The following is a 15,186-nucleotide window of genomic DNA, read 5'->3' as shown; positions in this document are numbered from 1 at the left end:
CAGACTTTCAGAATATTTTATGCTGCCTGTAGCAATCCTGATTCTCAGTCTTCAGAATCCAAAATGGCAGGTTTTACAAATTTTTTCAAATTAAGACAATTTTCCCACTTCCAGTTTGATCCTATGGCCACACAGTTTTGCCCGGAACAGGCTATTGGTGTCCTCCAACCCATCCCATGTGGACATAGTTAAGGTATCTGACAGATTTGTTAAAAATATTTTCTGCTTTGGTGTAGAGAATCCTTAACACTTTTTAGACTCAACGTGTTTTTTTTTGTGTAGTTTGAGAGAATTATCCACTAAAGTTCCCTGAAGATGGTGCTTGTCTGAATTCCGCTTTCTAACAGTTCTCCCCATTTAAAACATACTTGAAGACTGTAAATACCATGTTTAGGGCCACTGCTTAACAACATTGATATCTCTGGGTACATTTTTTCTGATGAGTGAAAGTCTGAAATGTTAAGCTGTGCTTTAAATAAGGTTTTGTTTGACTCATCTGCTAGTTAGGATGTTCTTCGTGTTTCACTGTTGCAGTCATTGCATTTGGGTAATCCTGCTCACAGGTTGCCCTCAGTAGGCCTGAATTCCAAAGTCCTGGGTCCTGCGTTGGCTGCTGTCCCTTCCATGATGTCAGGTTGTCAGGGGTATAAAACATGCAGCCGACTCCATTTTCATCAGTCTTTCTTGACGCGCAGTGCCCGAAGCAGAAGCAGTTCGCAAGTGCCGGTCTGCCAACTCCTGAAATTTTCGTTTTCAAGTTTCAGAACAGGTCTTCAACCTAAAGCTATGTACCCCGTTGGGGAAACTTTTTCTTGCTCCTTACCGATGTCAGTAAAAGTTAATAATTGTATTACTTGTGGGAAGCAAATACCTCATAAGGATTTTCATTTGTACTGTATTCCTTGCCTAGGCCTTGACCACAACATGCCTTGCTGTCTGTTTTGTGCTAAATTTAACCAACTCCCTATTAAGCGTTGGTATTTTTTTGCATCTAAATATTTTAGCTCAAGATTTAACTATCCAGAAATGTCGTCTGTTAACAGACTACCGGAATACACAAAAAATGCAAAGAAAGACAGTCCAGGTCCAAAACCGATGACAAAGCTAAGTCAGTCGCCCGGTACTCAGTGAGGTGGTTTCGCAGCTCTTGATACCCACTAAGTTTGATTTGCAGGCCTCTACTGAGACCCTTTTGAAGTCCGGTATGCTGCAAGACACTTTAAGCATTGAACACGCGGATGTGTCTAACTTTGAGTCCGGAGCCGCTGAGCAGGCGCACCGGCTTCTGAGGGTTTCAGGCCCAAAGATTTGTATATTAAACAGATGCCATCTTCAAAACCTAGGCCAAAACCAACTTCTATGTCTAAAAAAATTACGCTTGGGCCATGTGCACAGGCCCCTATGCCTAAAAAACAATTGATCAAAATGGCTGAGGATTTAATTACCTTGATCAGGGGTTCCCAACCCCCTCCTGCTAAGAGGCCTAGGCAAGGCACTGATTATGAATCTTCAGATCCGGTTTCCATTTCTTCCAATTCCTCTTCTGATCAGGAATTATCTATTCCACCTTATGAGGACTCTGATGCAGACGAATCCGTCCCTTCTGCTTCTCCTGAGGATTTTTCTTTTGGAGAAACTTTGCATACCTTAAGGGAACATTTTCATTGGGAGAGTCAGGATTTTTCAAAATCTAAAAAGAGGCTTAGGGATTTCCTTCTTCCTCAGCATAGGCCTAGCATAGACCTTTGGCTATACCGCCTGTTCTAGACTTTGTTGATTTCTCAGAATCCAGCATGGCTCCTGATTCCCTGCCTCCGGCTCCTAGTAAGCCAGACAGAGATATTACTTTGTTCCTGACTTCCACAAATTCCTTTTTAAAAACCCTACTGCTGACCCTGAAACTATTTCTCAGGGTCCCAAGGGTGTTGAGGCTTCTACTGCTAAAAATCCTACCCCTTCTGATAGAGACTCCAGGGCGCTGGATAGATGGGGTAAGGTTTACACGTCCACAACCTTCGCAGTCAGAGCTTTAAACTGTCAATTTCATATGCTTAAATATCAGCAACATGTCATGGGCTTATTAAACAGAAAATTGTTTATTTTTGACTGAAAAATAGCATTACAGGATTTATTGCATTCAGTGAACAAGTTAGAAAGCGTACTTCGCAATGTGGTTTTGATTCCTTGGAGGCCTCCTGCAGGGCCGCAGTTACTGTATCTGTGATTAGGAGGCATGCCTGGTTGAAGGAACAAAATTTGCCTGATTGTGTTAAAGCTAAATTGTTAGATGCACCTTTACAACAGGAGTCCTTTTTTTTAGTATTAAGGCAGAAGAGGTTTTAAAGAAAATGGAAGACGAAGCTAAGTCTATGCAAACTGTTAGACTTCTTACAAGTGCAGCCACCAAGATTCAGTAGACACTGTCCTACAAAAAATTGGTCCTTGCCTGTGTCACAGAGCTGAAAGGGGCAAATCCAGATGCCCTAAGGGTTCCAGATACTAGGCGCAAGACTCATACAGGTCAAAGCAATGGGGCGCTTCCACCTCCAAATCTGGAGGAGATAAAGTGCAAACCCACAGAAAGCAATCCCAATGACTTCCCTCTGCCTACACCAAGCACTTATCTTTCGGCAGCACCCATAGGGGGGAAAATAGCACTTTTTGCTCAAAATTGGCAGTTAACCCAGGACAAGTGGGTACTAAACACCGTTTCGCATGGATACAGATTCCATTTCCACATTCTGTCAATGGCAAATGGTTGGCCAGATCTGCCAAAAAATCAATGGGTAGAGACACAAACAGGTTACGTCCCTCATGGATATGGGGGCGCCATTCAGTCAGTACCAGAACAGGTAAAAGGCCAAGGTCTTTTTACTCAAGACTGTTCTTTGTGCCCAGAAAGGAGAAGGCCTGGCGGCCAGTAGTGGATTTATCGATTTTGAACCAGGACATTCCAGATTTCAAAATGCTGACTTTGCAGCAGCTTCTGCCCATGCTGGGCAAGAAAGTTTGGCTGGTGACTTTAGACTCAAGAGGCATACCTGCATGTCCCAATAAGATAGTCGTGCAGAAGATACCTCAGGTTCAAGGCTGGCTTAATGCATTACCAATTCTCTGCATTGCCCTTTGGCTTATCTACTTTGCCCAGGGTCTTTACAAAGTGCTGGCTTCAGTAATTGCATTTTGCAGACAAAAGTAGTATACAAATATATTCTTACTTGGACAGCTCTCATTCAAGAAGAGAACAAGGACACACTTTAGACACCTGGCGTTTGTGAAAAGGCTTCTAACATGCCTAGATTACACAAATGCAAAGAAATCACAACTGGTACTTTCTCAAAAGATAACATTCCTGGGTGCAAGCTTGAATACAACTGCCCAGATGGCTTACCTCACAACAGACAAAGGCAACTGACTACTTCAAACTGATAGCAACAAAAACCCAGTCTTCTGCAAGACAAATTCTGCAGGCTCTGGGTTTCATGGCATCCTGCTAATTCCATATGCAAGACTGCATATGAGGAAATTGGAGTCCACATTCACACAGTCTGGAAACAATGATTCCTCTCATTCCCTGCCTGCAACAGGAGTTTCTATGGTGGGCAAGGGCCTGTCACCAAAACATGGGATGGCCCTTCACACTACCCCCTGCCAGCCAAACCTTAAACGCATTAGATTATGCCTGGGGGGTCCACATGGCAGGAATATGCATTCAGGGCACATGGGCACCAAAACAAACTCCTCTACAGATCAACCAGAAAGATGCTAGCTGTTCAAAATGTCCAAACAGCCTTCAAGGACTTCATCCAGGACAACTACTGATTAAAGATTGATGACACCACAGTCATGTGGTATATAAACAAGCAAGGGGGGTGCACACATACCCCTTTGCAGATTAGCCATGGCACTGTGGGACACAGCTTTGACCTACCAGATGCATATTCAAGCTCAATTCCTGCCAGGAAAACAAAACACACTGGCAGACTATTTAAGCAGAAACCTTATGGATCCTCACGAGTGGAAACTAAATCCACAAGTCTTCAGCATAAGAGGAATGGGGAGCCCAGACACAGATCTATTAGCCTCTCCTCAAAATTATCAATTGAAAATATTCTGCACAAGGACTTGTCACACACAAGCATGGAAAGTGGACGCCCTATCCTTCAGTTGGAAAAACCTATCAGTTTACGCCTTTCCTCCTCTGCCTCTTCTACCCAAGGTCCTCCTAAAAGTCAGACAAGAGAAGCCAAAGATATTAATTGCCCTGGACTTGGCCCCACCAATACTGGTACCCAATCCTAAGGAACTTGTCTCAATACCCAGCTTGGACCTTGCCTCAGACCACAACTACTGTCCCAGCAAAACAATCAGATCCTACACAATCAACTAAAGGCTCTGAACCTGGTAGCATGGCTAATCATGCAAACGACCCCGCTCAGTAAAGCTGTGATGGATGTCATTTTGGAAGCCAGAAGACCTAGTACTAGAAAAGCTTATGCTGACAAATGGAAGAGATTCTGTGCTTGGAATCAAGCACAAGGTACTGATACAGCAGAACCACATATTCCTCAGATATTACAATACTTAACTGAGATCTTTGACAAAGGCCTATCTTTTTCATCTATCAAAATCCAGGCCTCTGCTGTTTCGGCTCATTACAATACAGAGCCACCTATCTTTTCTCACCCTTTACTAAAGCAGCGTCTTAGATTAGCCAAAAAACTAAGGCCTCCTAGAAGATCACAATTACCTGCATGGGACCTCAATTATGTGTTGGAAAAGATCACCCTTCCTCCATTTGAACCAGCAGCTTCCGCTGATATAAAGTTCTTATCATGGAAGACAACTCTGCTACTAGCAGTTACTTCAGCAAGAAGAGTTTCAGAGCTACAAGGCGCTCATGGCTGCAGAGCCTTTTATCATATTTTACCCAGACAGGGTGTCTGAAGACAAATCCTACTTTTATGCCTAAGGTGGTCTCCAGTGTGGCTCTTAGCCAAACCATCTGCCAATTTTTATCCAAATCTGCAGAACAAAGGGGAGAGAATTCTGCATTCCTTGGATGTACACAGACAGCTAAGATTCTACTTGAGCAGGACAAAAGTTCTAAGAAAAACTGAGCAATTACTAGTGTTATATGCTGCAGGATCAGAGGGAAAGGCCATCTCAAAGCAGACAATTTCAAAGTGGATAAGCCACTGCATCCATTTATACTACTTACACCGTGGTAAACCTGTGCCCAAGGGCATTAGGTCTCATTCCACCAGAGCTGCAGCTACTTCAGCAGCCTTTCTCAGAGGAGTACCAACCAAAGACATTCTAGAGGCTGCGACTTGGAGTTCTGTTCACACCTTTACAAAGCATTACCATTTGCGCCTCTAAGTCTAGGGCAGGCTTTGCCACTGCACTGCCTTATAGCCGCACCTAATGCTGTTTAGCTCCAGCCTCCTAACCATAGCTTTGAGATTCTACCCAAATGTAATGACTGCAACAGTGAAACACGAACATAGTACAGTTGTGTGCATTTACCATAAATGTAGATGTTTGAGTGTATTCACTGTTTCAGTCCAGGTTACACACACACACATATATATATATATATATATATATATATATCTACCTTTTTGGGGGCGCCTGACATCGGGGGCAAGAAACTAAAGAAAATGGCGTCAGATTTACAGATTTCATTTCCACACATTGCCAATTCCAAACAGATGGCCAGACCTGCCCCCAAATCAGTGGGCGGAGGCCCAGAAACAAGTACTTTCCCTCATGAGCATGGGGGCTATTCAACCAGTACCAGAAGAGGAAAAGGGACGAGGTTTTTATTCAAGACTTTTCCTGGTACCCAGAAAAGACAAATCATGGCGTCCATTTCTGGACTTATCTACTGTAAACACCTTTCTGGACATTCCAAAGTTCAAAATGCTGACTCTTCAGTTCCTATGCTAGGCAAAGATGCATGGTTGGCAACTCCAGATTTAAGAGACTTGCCTGCATATCCCAATCAGGGAATCTTGTAGAAGATACCTCCGCTTCAAAGCAGGCTACTTGCATTACCAGTTCTCTGCCCTGCCTTTTGGCTTATCTACTGCACCCAGGGTCTTACAAAGTGCCTGGCTCCAGTAATTGCATTATGCAGGCAAAGAACTATTCAAATGTATCCATACCTGGATGATTGTCTAATTCAGGCAGTAAACAGGGACATTCTTCTAAAACATCTGGCGTTTGTAAAAAGGCTTCTAACTTGTCTAGGGTACACTATAAACAAAAAGAAATCACAACTGGTACCCTCTCAAAAAATTACATTTGTGGGTGCAAGCTTGAATACAACTGCCCAGATGGCTTTCCTTGCGCCAGAAAAGCAAATTCATTTGGTGACTTACTGCAAACAGGTCGCCACAAAAACCCTGCTATCTGCAGGACAAATTCTGCAAGCCTTGGGGTTCATGGCCTCCTGCATTCTTCTAATTCCATATGCAAGGCTGCATATGAGGCAACTTCAGTGGTACTTAAACTTTTTTTTTTTTTTTTTTTTTTTTATGGAGTCAACATTGTCACAGCCTGGAAACAATGATTCCTATCATACCTTGCCTGCAACTAGAGTTCCTATGTTGGGCAGAGTCCTACCACCAAAACAAGGGACTCATTCACACCACCCCCTGCCACCCATACCGTAACTACAGACGCATCAGACTATGCTTGGGAGGGCACATCTGGCAGGCAAGTGCATTCAGGGCAAATGGAGGCCAAATCAAATGCACCATGTCAATCAAAAAGAAATGCTAGCTGTACAGAATGCACGCTGACAGCCTTCAAGGACTACCTTCATCCAGGACAATTGATAGACAACACCATGGTTTGGTGGTACATAAGCAGAGGGGTACACACTCCTACCCACTTTGCAGACTAGCCATGGCATTCTGGAACACTGCCTTGACCTATCAAGTACAACTACAAGCTCAATTCCTGCTAGGAAAGCTGAATACTCTGGCAGACTAAGCAGGACTCTCATGGACCCTCACAAATGGAAACTGGAACCATGGATATTCAACATGTTGACATGCAAATGGGGGAGCCCAGACATATAGATCTTTTTGCCTCACCCCAGAATTATCAGTTGGGCAAATGTTGCACAAGAACTAATCACAAAAAAGCCTGGAAAGTGGGTGCTCTGTCCTTCAGCTGGAAAACATCAGTGTCTGCCTTTCCCAGTCTGCCTCTGCTCTCCAAAGTTCTACTTTTGTCAAACAGGACAAACCAAAAATGGTTTTGATTGCTCCAGACTAGCGTCACCAGCAGTGGTACCCACTCCTGCGCAGTGTCACCTTCCACTGTGGCACCTGCCTCAGGCCACTTACTGTCAGCAGATTCTGCGCACTCGGCTCCAAACTTAGAATTTTGCAGTGTGGCTAGTCACCTAAATTCACCCTTAGCATCCCTCAGCAAACCTGTGATGGATGTCATTTTGGAGGCGAGAAGACCTAGTACTAGAAAAACTTATGCTGACAAGTGGAAAAGATTCTGTGCCTGGAATCAGTCTCAAGGGATAAGCATAGCAGTGCCCAACATTCCTCAGATTTTGCAATATTTGACTGATGCTTCACAAGGGCCTGTCCTTTTCTTCCATAAAAATCCATGCCTCAGCCATTTCAGCTCATTACAACACAGAACCTCCCCTTTTCTCTCATCCTCTGCTAAAGCAGTATCTGAGGGGCCAAAAACTTAAGACCACCCAGGAGAGCTCCAACCCCTGCCTGGGACCTCAATTTTGTATTGGAGAAGCTTACTTTCCCTCCTTTCGAGCTAGCTGCTACTGTAGACTTAATTTCTCTCCTGGAAAAAAGCTTTCCTTTCAGCAGTCACTTCAGCTAGAAGGATTTCCGAATTACAAGCTTAGGGCAGTGGAGCCTTTCATCATTTTTCATGCGGACAGGTTATCTCTCTGGACCAGTTCATCCTTCATGCATAAGGTGGTATCCAGTGTGGCTCTTAATCAGACCATTCATTTGTGAACTTTCTTTCCCAATCCACAGAACAAGTGGGAGCGGATTCTGCATTCATTGGATGTACACAGACTACTTAGATTTTACTTAAACAGGACTAAATCTCAAAGAAAATCTGAACTGCTGGTGGCATTTGCTGCAGAGGGATAGGCTATTTCAAAGCAAACCATTTCCAAATGGATAAGCTACTGTATTTGTTTCTGCTATATGCACCATGGAAAAACTATCCCCCAGATCATCAGATCCCATTCCACCAGGGCTGCATCTACTTCAACAGCCTTTCTCAGAGGTGTTCCGACTAGGGACATTCTAGAAGCTGCTACCTGGAGGCTCAGTTCATACTTCCAAACATTACCATTTACCACTTCTCTTAATCCAGAGCTGGCTTTGCACTGCTGTCCTGCAGGGCCTTGTAGGTGGTCCTAATGCTGTATAATTCTCTCCACCCAACCATAGTTTTGGGAATCTACCCAAATGTAATGACTGCAACAGTGAAACATGAAGAACATAGTACAGTTGTGTACACTTAACATAAATGTAGATGTTTGAGTGTATTCACTGTTGCAGTCCTTGATGTTCTTCTTGTTTCACTGTTGCAGTCATTACATTTGAGTAATCCTGCTGGCAGGTTGCCCTCAGCCGGCCTGAATTCCAAAGTCTTGGGTCCTGCGTCGGCTGCTGTCGCCCATTCCCTGACGTCAGGTCGTCAAGGGTATAAAAGTAGTAGCAGACACCATTTTCTTCAGTCTTTCTTGCCACGCGGTGCCCAAAGCAGAAGCAGTCCAAGTGCCGGTTGGCAGACTCGTGATATTTTCGTGTTTGAGTTTCAGATCCGAAGTCTTCAATAAAGCTAAGTACCCCGTTGGGGAAACATTTTTTTTTCTTGCTCTAGACCTATGTCAAGTTAATTGTGTTTCTTGTGGAAAGCAAATACATCAAGGATTTTCATTCTTACTGTATTCTTTGCCTAGGCCCTGATCAGTGTTACTGGTTGTCTTGTGCTAGATTTAACCAATGCACTAAGCGTCTGTATGATTTTGCTTTAAACTTTTTTGGACGCCAGTTTAATTGCCCTGAAATGTCGTCTGATAGCCATCCGACTACCGGAGTTTACAAAAAACGCAATGAAAAGGATAAATAAAAACTAAGGCCCAAAACAGACTAAGCTTCTCCTAAGCCAGTCGCTGGTTCTCAGTGAGGTGCTTTTGCAGCCGCTGATGCCCGCTACTTTAGAGCCACTGGCTGCTACCGACTCCCACGTCGAGTCGGCCATGCTACTGGATACTCAAGGTACTGGAGCCTTTGATGCTAATCCCTCAGATGGGTCCGGAGCCGCTGAGCAGGTACCGGCTTCTGAGGGTGTATTCAGACATAAACATCTTTACATTAAAACGACTTTTGCTTCAAAGGCAAAGACTAAAGCACCTTCTAAAGCAAGGAAACGAACTCGAGCCACGTGGACAGGCCTTTCTGCCCAAAAAATGCTCAAAATGGCCGAAGACTTGATTACCTTGATCAGGGGTTCCCATCCCCCTCCTGATAAGAGGCCTAGGCAAGACACGGACTATGAATCTTCAGATCAGGTTTCTATTTCTTCTGATTCCTCTTCTGATCAGGAATATTCACTTCCCTCCTATGAGGATTCTGATGCTGAAGAAATCTATACCTTCAGCATCTCCTCCTGAGGACTATTCCTTTGGGGAAACCTTGCATACCATGAGGGAGCATTTCCGCTGGGAGAGCCAAGATTTTTCAGAATCTAAAAAGATGTTCAGGGATTTTCTTTTACTATCTCTGCAAAGGCCTCTAGCCATTCCTGTTGGACATTGTAGATGTTTTTTCGGAGTCTAGTCTGACCCCTGACTCCTTACCCCCCAGCTCCTGTTAAGCCTGACAGATATTACAGGGGTCCTGACTCACAAATTTCTTATTAGTTTCTGGGTCAGCAGCAGAGTTTCTATTTCACAGGGTCCAAAGGGAGTTGAGGCTTCCACTGCAAAGAACCCAACCCCCTCTGACCGAGATTCAAGGGCACTGGATAGATGGGGGGGGGGGGGAAGGTTTACACATCTGCAACTTTGGCTATGAGGGCCTTAAACTGTCAATTTCATATGTTTAAGTATCGGCAACATGTCATGGGATTGCTTAAACAGAAAATGTTAAATTCTGAATGTGCAGAAAACAAGGAAATGCAGGATTTATTGTATGCAGCAGAAAAAGTTGGAAAACATACTTTGCAATGTGGTTCTGATTCTTTGGAGGCCTCCTGCAGGGCTGCATTTATGGGTTCTGTAATTAGGAGGCATGCTTGGTTAAAGGAACAAAACCTATCTGATCATTTTAAAGTAAAATTACTAGATGCACCTTTACAGCATGATACTTTGGTAAGGCAGAAGAGAGTTAAAGAAAATGGAGAACAAAGCTAAATCTATGCAAACTGTCAAAGATTTTTTTATAAGTACAGCCACACAGGTTTAGTAGACACTGGCCTACAAAAAAATTGGTCCTTTCCTGTGTCATACAGACTTCAAAGGGGCAGATCCAGACACCCTTGGGGCAGATCCCAGGCGCAAGGTTCTTAGGCCCAAGCAATGGGGGGCATCTACCTCCAAAGCTGGAAAAGATAGATCACAAACATGCATAAAACAGTCCCAATGACTTCCCCCTGCCAGCACCAAGCACTTATCTTCTGGCAGCACCCTTAGGGGGAAAGTTAGCACTTAATTGGCACATCATAACCCATGACAAGTGGGTTCTTAACATTGTCACAAGGCGACAAGTTCCATTTCCATACTCTGCTAAAGGCAAACGGCTGGCCAAATCTGCCAAAAAAATCAATGGGCAGAGGCACAAAAACAAGTCTCACCCCTCATGGACATGGGGGCCATTCAAGTACCAGAGCAAGAGCAGGGACAAGGATTTTACTCTACTGTTCTTGGACCCAGAAAGGACAAGGCTTGGAGGCAGATACTGGACCTTTCTATTCTGAACACTTTCCTGGATATTCAGAAATTCAAAATGTTGACTTTGCAGCAGCTTCTGCCCATGCTGGGCAAGAATGCTTGGCTTGTAACTTTAGACCTAAAAGAGGCATACCTGCATGTTTCAATCAGACAGTCATGCAGAAGGTACCCAAGATTCAAGGCTGGTTCAATGCATTACCAATTCTCTGCACTGCCCTTTGGCTTTTCTACTGCGCCCAGGGTCTTTACAAAGTGCTTGGCACCAGTAATTGCATTCTGCAGACAGAGGAATACAAATATCCTAACTTGGACGACTGTCTCATTCAAGCAGAGAACAAGGACATTCTACTTCAACATCTGGCGTTTGTAAAAAGACTTCCAACATGCCTAGGGTACACAATCAACAAAAAGAAATCAAAACTAGTACCCTCACGAGATATTCCTGGGTGCAAGCTTGAATACAACTGCCCAGATGGCTTATCTCACGCCAGGCAAACAAAGGCAACTGACTACCTATTTCAAAATGTTGGCACCAAAGACCTAGGTATCTGCAAGAAAAATTCTGCAGGCTTTGGGCTTCATGGCCTCCTGCATCCTACTAATTACATATGCAAGACTGCATATGAGGAAACTTCAATGGTACATAGTGTTTGGACTCTACATTGTCACAGCGTAGAAACAGTCATTACTCATTTCCTGCCTGCAGCAGGAGTTTCGATGGTGGGCAAAGGCTTGTCACCAGAACAAGGGACAGCCATTCACACTACCTCCAGCCAGGCAGACACTAACAACGGATGCATCAGACTATGCCTGGGGAGCCCACATGGTAGGAAGATGCATTCAGGGCACATGGTCCTCAAACCAAATGCATCTACATGTAAATCAAAGACATGTTAGCTGTTCTTCAAAATGTGCTGACAGCCTTCAAGGACCTACTTCAACCAAGACAACTACTGATAGACAGACAACACCACGGTCATGTGGTATATAAACAAGCAGGGGGGCACACATTCCTTACCCCCTTCGCAGGCTAGCCATGACCTTGTGGGACACAGCTTTGACTTACCAAGTACATCTGCAGGCACAATTCCTGCCAGGAAAGGAAAATACTTTGGCAGACGAACTAAGAAACCTCATGGATCCCCACGAGTGGAAGCTGGATCCACAAGTCTTCAACATAAGGAAATGGGGATGCCCGGGCATAGATCTATTTGCTTCCCCTTTCCATTACCAATTAAAAAGATTCTGCACAAAGACTTATCACAGGCAAGCATGGAAAGTGGGCACCCTATCCTTCAGCTGGAAAAACCTATCCGTATATGCCTTTCCTCCACTGCCTGTCCTCCCCAAGGTGCTCCTAAAGGTCAGACAGAAGCCAAAGATGATACTGATTGCCCCAGACTGTCCACGCCAGTACTGGTATCCAATACTAAGGAACTTATCTCTATACCCAGCTTGGACCTTACCTCAAATACCTCGACTACTGTCCTAGCAAAACCATCAGATCATGCACAGCCAACTCAGGACATTAAACTTGGCAGCATGGCGTATAATGTAGTCCTACAAAAAACACCACTCGGCAAAGCTGTGATGGATGTCATTCTGGAAGCCAGAAGGCCTAGTACTAGAAAATCTTATGCTGGAAAATGGAAAAGATTCTGTGCCTGGAGCCAGGCACAAGGAACCGATACAGCGGTACCAAATATTCCTCAGGTTTTGCAATACTTAACTGAGATGCTGGACAAAGGCCCATCTTTTTCCTCAATTAAAATTCATGCCTCTGCCATTTCAGCTCATTACAATACAGAACCACCACTTTTTTTTCTCGCCCTTTAAGGCCGTACCTCAGAGGAGCCAAAAATTTAAGGCCCCCAAGGAGACTACCTGCATGGGACCTCAACTATGTCTTGGAAAAGCTCACACTGCCTCCTTTTGAACCAGCTGCTACTGCTATGTAGTTTTTATCTTGGAAAACAGCTCTGCTCTTAGCAATTACTTCTGCAAGACTAATTTGAGCTACAGGCGCTCATGGCTGTGGAACCTTTCATAATTTTTCATCCAGACAGGGTCTCCCTGAGGACAAACCCAACATTTATGCCTAAAGTAGTGTCCAGTGTGGCTCTTGACCAAGCCATCCATCTGCCAACCTTTTACCCAAATCCACAGAACAAAGGGGAGAGAATTCTGCATTCTTTGGACATACACAGGCAGCTTAGATTCTACTTGGACAGAACCAAAGCTTTCAGGAAGACAGAGCAATTGCTAGTGGCATATGCTGCAGGATCGCAAGGAAAGCCCATCTCAAAGCAGACTATTTCTAAGTGTTTAGGCCACTGCATTAATTTCTGCTACTTACACCATGGCAAACCAGTGCCTAAGGGCATTAGGCCTCATTCCACCAGAGCTGCAGCTACCACAGCAGCTTTTCTCAGGGGAGTACCAACCAGAGACATTTTAGAGGCGGCTACTTGGGAGTTCAGTGCACACCTTCACAAAGCATTATCTGCCACTCTACTCTAAATCCAGGGCAGGCTTTGCCACTGCAGTCCTGCAGGGCCTCATAGCCGCTCATACTGCTGTCTAGTTCCAGCCTTCCAGCCTCCCAACCATAGCTTTGGGACTCTACCCAAATGTAATGACTGCAACAGTGAAACACTAAGAACATAGTGGCAGGTTCACAGCGGGAATCCGGTCCGCCAATGATTGGCAGAGTTTTACGTGATGGCTTGCCAGCCTAATGCACAACCTTCAGCGAAGGAACGCCCATTCACGCATGTAGACACACAGAAGACGCTCTGACAATCGAATGTGCAACGTCTGAGGCGACAACGCTACCCCAGCACCTCAGTAACGTCTGCATTTATAGTAAGTGTACACAACTGTACCCTCCCTCCAGCCCCCTATTTTTCTTTGGCTATACCTCTACTTTTTTTCACTATGCTTAAAAGCCCTTTTGGTGTATTTGCATTTGGTTGGAGGTATGTTTGTTAATTTTATTTGCTCCCCATTTGGGGGGTACCTGCCATCTGGGGCAAGAAAAACTGATGTAATGGCGTCTGCTGCATGTTTTATACCCCTGACGACCTGACTTCATGGAAGGGGCAGCAACTGACGCAGGACCCAAGACTTTGTTAATCAGGCCGACTGAGGGCAACCTGCCAGCAGATTACCCCAAATGTAATGACTGCAACAGTGAATACACTTGAACATATACAATTATGGTAAGTGTACACATTTGTACTTTACTGATGGTTACACTGCAGTAGATACTTCCTTTTCTAGGAAAAGACAATTGGATGTATTCGATAGCTCTCCATGATGCGTACTACCACATAAAAATGGACAGACCATCCAGAGATCACCTGTGCTTACTGGGAGCCATTCACTATCCATTTCGAGCACTGCCCTTTGGTCTCACAACAGCCCCCAGAGTGTTCACCAAATGCATGGCAGCAGTCACGGTTCACCTGAGATTTGCGATTCCATTTGTTTCCATACTTAGACAATTGGCTCGTAACCGCCACCACCAGGCATCCGCTCATTCAAGCAAGGGACACTACTATGAATCTATGCTGTCAGTTGGGGATTACCATAAATTTAGAAAAATCTGCTTTATTAGCATTGCAACATACCATTTTTATACGAACAGCTCTGGACACCACCACAATGACCTTAAAACTTCCATCAGAAAGGATTTGTGCTTTTCAGCAACAGGTTCTAGCCATTCTCTCAAAAGAAAAAGCCCCAGCTTCCATGGTTTTCAAATTTCTGGGTACAATTGTGACTGCAGTTATCCCAATTCCACTGGGTTGGATGCATATGCGGGTACTACAATGGCTGCTGTTCACACAGTGTACCTTTCAGGAACTCCGTGTCGCATTAGGTTATAATCACGAATTCATGCAAGAACCTTCAGTGGTGGTTGACATTGCATTGTGTAACAATAGGACACCCCTATTTTTCTACCCAACCCAATTACCATAGTGACCACAGACACTCGCTGATAGTGTGGTGAGGGGGATTATCAGGGAAGGGGGATTATCAGGGAAGAACAGCCCAAGGCACATGAAAAGAACACTAGGCTCACCTGCATATCTGTCCTAGAGATGAGTGGTACTTCTAACGTTGCAGTCCTTTCAAGACTCTCTTCCTCTGGGGACCATTGCAATCCTGACAGACCTGTCAGTAGTCTGGTACATAAACGAGGAGCAACCAAA

General features: G+C 44.5%; 1 protein-coding gene across 2 annotated transcripts in view; it reads left to right on the top strand.

The window, feature by feature from the left end:
* The window catches only part of BZW1 (basic leucine zipper and W2 domains 1), a 948,791-nt gene that overhangs the window by 326,844 nt on the left and 606,761 nt on the right, over positions 1-15,186 (top strand). The gene's annotated exons all lie outside the window — the stretch shown is intronic.

Source organism: Protopterus annectens, chromosome 6.part1, assembly GCF_019279795.1.
Source record: "Protopterus annectens isolate FY-2018-M chromosome 6.part1, PAN1.0, whole genome shotgun sequence".
Classification (NCBI taxonomy): Eukaryota; Metazoa; Chordata; order Ceratodontiformes; family Protopteridae; genus Protopterus; species Protopterus annectens.
Note: the sequence above shows the minus strand (reverse complement) of the source record. Positions and strands in the feature narration are given on the sequence as shown.